Here is a 7,925-nt window from a genome sequence, read left to right as displayed (position 1 = left end):
TCCACGTTGAATAATGAGACGAAAGGTGTTGAATAAAGACCCTAATCCGTTGAAAATTGACCCGCATCGTGGAATTTTGATCATGAAACCGGTTCAAAATTCAACAGCAATGAAGCACAAAATAACGAATCAATATTATAACTTGAGTTTATTTAATTAAAAATTATCAGTTTATACATATTTGTTCTTTATATTTATATGTTGCAACGGGGGGGGGGGGGGGGTTAAAAATGAGACTTTATAAATGAATATTTTTTAATTTACATATTATCCCTTTAAAAATGTAATAACTATTTTATTCATAATAGACTTTTCGCTTATAATTGCTGTTTTGTGTGATATCTATATATTTCTTTAAAAATATATGTTTTTTAAGAATATTTGTATATGTCACAGGAATAATTATTTTAGTTAATTAGTATTCATATTTGCGTTCACTTAATTCAACATTTCATGTTTTCATTTCCCATTGTTCATTTGTTTACATTCACACCGCTTCATTCATTCATTCAATCATTCATAGTATGATAGTAGTACGAGAGGTCATGTGGTTACGTTTGGCGGGTGGATCAGTGAATGAATGGGTTTGTTAGACTGGTTTATCGGGTTTAAGTGAGTGAGTGCGCATGTCCGTTTGCATTATCGAATGTTTAGCACGAACTTTGATTTAATATCACGACGCCACCAAAGACAGACGGTTGAATTATGAAACTTTTTAGCTTGTCAACCCGACTATTATCTTAGTTCATATTGCTGTTATACTTGGTGAGTTATTTCAATCAAATATGTGTAATTCAAATATTATTTAACTAAAGATAAATTTAATGAGTGAATGTAGAGAATGAGAGTGTTTTAGTAATATTATAATTGTATATGATTATAGATCACCTAGCTGTACTTGAGGAAACCATTTATTCGATATACAAATACAACAATAAATATTCAGCTCATTTCCACAAAAGGCCTTGGAGTTCTTAATTGTTCCCAAATGTAGCCCAGAATATTATTTATCAGCTACCCCTTGACATATACATAATTACACGTTAAAATATTCAATGTAGTTAAACTCCATTTTTTTAATTCGCTGGAGAAGTGTACAAATGTAAATATTTTGAAAATTACAATACATCATATTGTTTAATTTTGGTTTTACGTTCACTCAGTAAATTGAAACTTTGATATTGTTCATTGTAGATTTTCTGGGTGTGTGCAAATACAAAATTTAGAGTATGTCATATTGAGATTTTTGTGCTCGCACCCACTCAGTTTGTTAAAACTGTGATTATCTGAATTTTGTATTCACACCTATCCAGCCAATAACAGTGTACAAAATGAAGATATGCTACATGAAACATGTACTCTTTCATGAACAATGCTGTCGTAACTATATCTTGAAAGCCATTTTTTTTTTAATTTTATTTGTTACGTAGTTGCTAGGGTAACTAAATATCATCAAATCGCTGATTTTTTTAGGCATGGAATCTGTAGCAAGTTAGCAACCCAATTTTTGTACAGGATGACAATAAAATAATTTTGCTTTAATATTTTCTAAATTGCTTTGATTACAAAAAGTTATCATAAATACTAACAGTAATTGTTTTCGTCAATAAATAGGTAAATTGCATTTTTTGAATAGAAATATGTAGTAGTAGATCATACAACAGCGTTGGAGTAGATGGTTGACCTTCCTATCACAGCCACCTACATTATTAATTCAATTTAAACGTGTTTTATTGAACGGAATGTTCAAATTATTGAATGGATTGGATAAAAGTCATAGCCTATGTAAACTCTTTCAAACATATAAAGTCAAAAAGAAATTATCTATAGTCATAAGAATATAGTATTACAAGTTTACAGAATATAATTGATATTATGTGCATATAAGACAGGGGGTACTTGTATATTAAAAAATTATCTGAACATTTACCAAATATGATTGTATAACATACTGTTGGAAGACATGTTCACTCACACCTACATTAAGAAACCTATCACCTTCATTTATACTTGCAGGGATACAAACATAAGAATGACATTTTCATGATCCAGCCCATTTGAAAAGAACAGTTAATAAAAGGGGACTATATATTAAGTAAATATACATGTATAATACTTAAATAGGTTTAAACCGTGTAACCTAAGAGAATCAAAAATGCTTTTGAGCTCTAATATAAATATAAACATGGGAAACAATTTTACAATTTTATCTATATGAAAAATCAGAACTACCATAAAGTATATAGTTCATATAAAAAGGAACACTAATGTCAATAGGTTGTTTAAAAAGTTCGTCTCTTTGTTGTGTATATCTTGGATATCCAGGGGGAAAAAATCACATTTCCTTCAGATTCAGACCTACACTATAAACATCGACCCCCATCAGTTTTAAAAAAATCCTTAAAGTAAGCTTTACTAGCTTTATTCCGTAATTGACGTAAAATAATATTTCCTATTGCCTTAACTGAAATTTTTGTGAGCTTTAGGTATATTTTGTTTTTTAAGTTTTGACTTAAAGAAAGATAAAGTTGATGAAATTTTCTTTCCTGCATGAAGATTATTCCATAATTTACATGTAGACGGAGCAAAGCTATTGTAATAAGTATATAGTGGTAGATAGTAAAAAAAGCTCATTCGACCTAAGATTATATGTATGTTCAGCTAGAAAATATGATTGAATTCAACCTAACATATCTTGTGGTGCTAAACCATTTATAATCTTGGAGAGTATAATTTGTTTATGTTTATCCCTTCGAGATTGTAATGTTTCCAATTTATGCTCACAATATAAAATGATTTTAGAAGAATTAACTCTGATCCCTGTCACTGTCCTGGTTGCTTCAATTTGTACATGTTTAAGCAATTCGGATTTTCCTTGATGCAGCTGCTCCAAACAACATCACCATATTCCAGTGTAGGTCTGATAAAAGCCGAATTTTAACAAGTGTTTATATATCAATTGTATGCTTGAGTAATCTTAATATATTCAACTTTTTGCATACCTTTTCATGTATACCATTATTATAATTAGATCAACAATCCTCCGACTGTATATTTAGATGCAAACCTACTTTAAAAAAAAAATTGATAACATTTTTGCTGTATGCTATATATGGTTTTAATTTTGAGGAAATACATTACGTCAGTTGCCTGTGTTTCTAATTTACTGGTAACAGTATACATAAAAAAGGTAAAAATATGACAACCATTCATTTATTTTATGTCAGAGATGCTGACTTCTTCAAATTAAGCAAGGTATCTGACATTATATCCTTTTGTCTTGATATAAATATATATACCCTTTACTCAATAAAACAGTATAGAGGATATATTTTCAATTATTAGAAAATACAACGCCAGGTGCCTGTCGAATAGGGCTCTGTTGAATTGCCTTAAACGTGACAATAACGGGCAAAACATTTGTTAGATATATTTATCAGAGATTATGACAAGTTGAAACTTAAAATTCTGTCACATGAGGAATAAAAACCATGTCATCTATGTCAAAAAGTATTCTAGCCCTACTCGCCTGTTCCATTCCGAAGTAAACGGTCATCTTCTTAGCTTTATTTACATAGTATAGTAATAAAAAATGGATATCATATTTTCAGTCTCAAAATTAAATACTAGTAATTAATTGGACCTATCAACCTAAAAGAAATTAGCCCGTCCGCATATGTATCGGACAGTATGAACATTTTAAGACTAAAACTTTCAAATATGTGCATGATGCTACATTTAAACCGTATAGAGTAAGTTCCAGTTCAGATAAAAACTCTGAGGTTGGGGTCAATTCTCAACAGGATCAATTTTCAACGTGTCGATGTCATCAAAGTTTAGAAAAAATCTTTCTCATACCGTTGAAAAATGACCCCGGGTATAAATTTCACGATTTTGGTCTCAATTTTCAACGTTGAAAAATGACCCCCGGGGTCAATATTCAACGTTGAAAAATGACCCCCGGGTCAATTTTCAACCCGGGTCAATATTCTTCGTTACACCCCCCCCCCCCAAATAAATCCCTGACCCAGAGGCCATGTAATTCACAGTTTTGATATAGACACCCATGCTCGTCATAACAATGTACTTATTTCATTGACCTTATACCCAGGAGCATAGAAGATTTTTCATGGAATTAATGTATTTTCACTATATAATCGCCCGGTTAGTGCAGTGGTTAGAGCGTTTGCTCTAGACTTGCGATGTAGGACGTGAAGACCTGTACTTTGGATGAGACCGTATAAACCGAGGTCCCGTGTTGCATTAGGTGCTGGCACGAAAAAGACCCTCACTGCTCAATGGCCCTTAGTGCCAAGTATAGGTCTCCAAGACAAGTGGTGGCGTCTCCATATGAGCGAACATTTTCGAGAGGGACATTAAACAACAAACAAACAACAATAAACTATATAATCATTAGCGCCTCGTCATAACACTGGAACTCATGACCCAGGGGCCAAGAAATTTATACCTTTAGATGAAGCATCCTTGCTCATCAAAACTGAACTTATTTCATCTACATAATTCTCAGGAGCAGAGGAGAAGACTTTCAAAGTATCATGCATTTATATTTTGTAACTATGAGAGTCCTGTACCCAGGGGACATGAACTTCGCAATTTTGGAAAGGCACCTGTGGTCATCATAACTATGCATTTATAGTTTGTTTGCTTAACATCCAGTTGCAGAGAAGATTTTCAAAGAATTTATGCATTTTTTACTCCATAATCAGTGGAAGCCTACTATTACACTAGAAGCACTGACCCAGGGGCCATGAATTTCAATATTTTGGAAGAGGGCCCAATGCTTATTACAATCATTCGATTCTTAGAGAAGATTTATTCACTTAGCATACCAATACATTTATGAATAGTATTCAGAGACTCAAACTCTACAATATCTTTATTCTGCTTTCCTACATTTTCATTAAAGGGTTGGAGGGTGAGGGGGTGTTCCATGTATAACCCCTTAGTGCTCAGTAGATCTAAGGAAATAAGGCTGACAGTGCTTTAATTCAGCTAGCTGTTATCCCAAGATGGAAATCTGAATGAAAATGTAACATAATGCATCACAAGTAAGTCTGCCCAAACATTCATTTTGTAAAAATTTACATTTTAAAAGTCATATGACTCAAAGTCTAGAGTTAAACCACACTGAATTAACTCACTTATTGGCCACTTTTTTACTGAAGGGAAAGCAGGAACACAGCTTTTTACGGATTTTGAATAGATATCCCATTTACTTGCAACAAGTTGCCTAAAATTTTATTTACATCTTTCAAGTAAATAAGGCTTTGTCTTATTTAATCCAGTACAAAATTTTCTGTAGTGTAAAACCATCCAAATAATAACAACAGTCTCATCAATGAGAGTTCTATCTTCTCGGAGGTCTAAATTGAATAAAAGAATTGGATTGCTGCAAAGTAAAACATCATCATCTGCATTATACATCATAATTTCAAGCTTTTCAGGGGAAATAACAATATTTGGAATCATGTGGTGTAAAACATCAGGGTGTTTCTGCTTTGAACTAGGGAAAACACAATTGTTTTTGCTATTGCTTGTGACAGCGTATGTTCTGGTAATGCTTGCTTGACCTCTTCTATTGTTTTCTTGTCTGGAAAATCATCATCCTTTGTTTCTGAAATTACAAAGAGAGGAATGTATTTGATTGAAATAAAAGTACACACTTAACATATGGTTATGGAGAGGACACCAATGAACCCCCTTCATATTTTTTCAGATTTTTAGATCTTCAAAATAAGTCTGTAGTCTGTTTGACAGCTGTTTTAAGTGATTAAAAAGGCACTTTCCTGTTCTTGTATGCATACTTTGCATACAAAATAACATATAAAATCTCATATTAATTGCTTTTATATCTTTTGGCAACAATTTTGGTCAGTCTCGAACAGAAAGAAGCCAGTTCAAAAAATGTTTACATTCATATCCTCAAATGTACATGATGGCCGCACATCCCCCTTAAAAAGTTAAACCAAAAAAAAATTTACTATCCAATTTTTATTGAGCTCTCTAACCATGATGTGGGCCAGTAAAGTTTGAGAAGGCAGGGCCTACATTGCCCTTAAAGGGTACCTGCAGTGCCAGTCAATTTTTGATATAATGGAGATATATGTGTTAAAACATCATCTTGAAAATTTTACATCGATCGCATAGGTAGTTTTTGAGATATTTGGGGAAAACCCGATTTCACACCTGAACGAGTTTTGAATCAAGCCGATTTGGCGCGAGATGAATTGTGTTACATGTAACTGTTAATCACAACCCTGTACCACAGACATCTGCAGTGCATTAAGTAATACCTTTCCTTCAGGAACGATCAACCTTGATCAACCCCAGATAATATTTGTATAGTTTTGCATGCATGTACATTTGTACATGATTTGTTTCTTGTGTTTTTGTGAATATGTAAGACAAAATAAATTGAAATAGAATTGAAATAAATTTTATGATCCTTACCATCCTGTATACCAATTTTTCTTTTTTGGAAATATTTTCTTCAATATTCAACACAGTATTTGCCATGGCAGGAATTCTCAGATGTGAGGAGAAGACAATATCAATAAATCCATGCCAAACTTGTTCATGACCTAAAAGTGATTGCAATTATTTAGTTTTGTATAACAAGAGGCCCAAGGACCTTAACAGTCACCTGTGTATAACACAATACTGTGCAGGAACCATGGGAAGATAAATAAATTTATTATCTACCCATCAATTTCCCCTTGTCTTTTTGCTGTTGAACTTGCAGAGTGTGATCCAATTTTTCAGATCATCACACTGGTTTTCTGAATTCATGTCATGCTATGTGAAACAGATGACATATTACAAATTTTTTCTTTTGTATCAAAAAGTCCCTTAAAATGCTTTGTTTAATAAATAAAGGGTATGTACTTGATCATAAAACTGTTCTTTCATTAGATATGCTCTTTGCAGATGGGTATATAATAAATTGATCATCATAACGGAAACTTGATCCAAAGAGCTGTCCGTGTCATGTCCCGATGACTTGAGCGAATCATCAGCTCTAACTTGCTCTGCATCTGCTTTGATCTGATTATCCATGCCTGACAACGAGACACGTTAGGTTCTTCCGATCATGTTACTGTTATGATAATACATATGTGTACATTACTAGATAAAAGACATCATCACAGCTTATGATACAGTGTATGATACAGTTTATGCCCATCAATTAATGTTCAATTATTATAAACATATCAGAGTGCAAGAAAGAAAATCATATAATCCTTTGTACAAAGATTTCAATGAGAATTTTCCATTCCTAATGTTTACTGTACACCTCCTATGGTGTAGTAATTGATATTATTATACTTTCATGTTAAATACTGAAATCTGATTGGTTTAGACGCAGTTGATAATCCGTTCTATTGCCCTCAGCGTTAGCAACACACTTAGCGTAAATTATGCGCGTACGGTTCGCCGTAGAATGCACGTCATTTCTATATAAAAGCAGTAAAAAATTATCTAAAATTAAGACATTCAGTATAATGAAATAAATAGCGCCCGTTTGGGAGGATAACACGTTGAAATTGACACCCCTTGAAAACCATTGTCAACCTCCGCTTCGTGTCGGTTGACAATGGTTTCTCGGGGTGTCAATTTCAACTGTTACCCTTCCAAACAGGCACTATTTATATAATAACATATAATACATCATATATCTCTCAACTGCTTGTTCAAGAGCCAAATAAAACTTCAAAACACTAATTATTGTTTATTCTTCGGCTATAAAACTTTCATCTTCATGAAACAGGAGCTCTGCAATTTGTTGCTGAGATGAAATAAATTAAATTAGGAATATTAAATCATAATATGTCAAATTTTGTGCTTATAGGTAGCAACTAAGCTTGCTTCCGACTCCCCCCCCTTTCCCTCCCCCTCTCTCTCTG

Source organism: Magallana gigas, chromosome 8 (genome assembly GCF_963853765.1).
Source record: "Magallana gigas chromosome 8, xbMagGiga1.1, whole genome shotgun sequence".
Lineage (NCBI taxonomy): Eukaryota > Metazoa > Mollusca > Bivalvia > Ostreida > Ostreidae > Magallana > Magallana gigas.
The sequence above is the reverse complement of the archived record's forward strand: the minus strand, read 5'-3'. Positions refer to the sequence as shown.